The following is an 884-nucleotide window of genomic DNA, read 5'->3' on the forward strand; positions in this document are numbered from 1 at the left end:
GAGGCAGCAGCAGCAGCAGCAAATCCCAAGGAGGAAATTTTTATATTTCAGGATTGTCCTCGGTTTGTCTTCCTGGTGGGAGCTGGAGGGGTAGATGCTGCTGGAGGAGCCGGAGAACATGCCCTCTTTAGTTGCAAGAAAAAGGCAGAAAACCGCGAAATAATAAAAAAATTTACAACCCGCAAAAAGGTTTCAGATCAAAAAAAGGCAGAGAACAGCTTTGCTACCCAAAACTTTCATTCCCTGATTTCTCTGGGATTTCCTCTTTTTATTTAAAGATTTTAAATTTTTCTCTCTTCTATTAATAGTCTTTCATTTTCTTCTTTTATTGCTATTATCACGTTCATCATCATCACTCTGTTTTTATGGATGTGCTGATCGGTTTTTTTCCTCCACCTCTCTTGCTGCTTTTGCGTCTATCCCCTCTCTCCCTCTCTCTGTGTCTGTCTCTGCTTGCTGCTGCTGCCGCTCGCCTCCCGTCCCGGCTCCGGTCCCGCTCCCGGATCCTCTGATCTCTGCCGGCGGTTTCTGAGCCGGCAGCGCTCGGCTTCTCTGTTTTTGCGCAGCGCTCCGCTCCTGCCAACCAATCAGCTGCCAGCAACGCCCCCGGGGGCGGCACCCTATTGGCCGCGGCGCACGTCAACCAAGTCGCATCAGAGACGGGCGAGCAGGCAGGCAGCGCAGGCAGGGAGGGATGCGGGCAGGCAGAGAGAGCTTGGGGCCCCATGCAGGCGCAAGGCTAACCCTGCAGCTCCCGAGGCGCTGCTGGGGAATGCCTGCCTGCATCCCTGCCTGCATCCCTGCCTGCATCCCTGCCTGCATCCCTGCCTCCGCGAGAGGTTATTCCCCCGCCGCAGCCGCTGGGGAGGGAGATCACCGCTCGT

Source organism: Pterocles gutturalis, unplaced genomic scaffold, assembly GCF_000699245.1.
Source record: "Pterocles gutturalis isolate BGI_N339 unplaced genomic scaffold, ASM69924v1 scaffold27908, whole genome shotgun sequence".
Lineage (NCBI taxonomy): Eukaryota > Metazoa > Chordata > Aves > Pterocliformes > Pteroclidae > Pterocles > Pterocles gutturalis.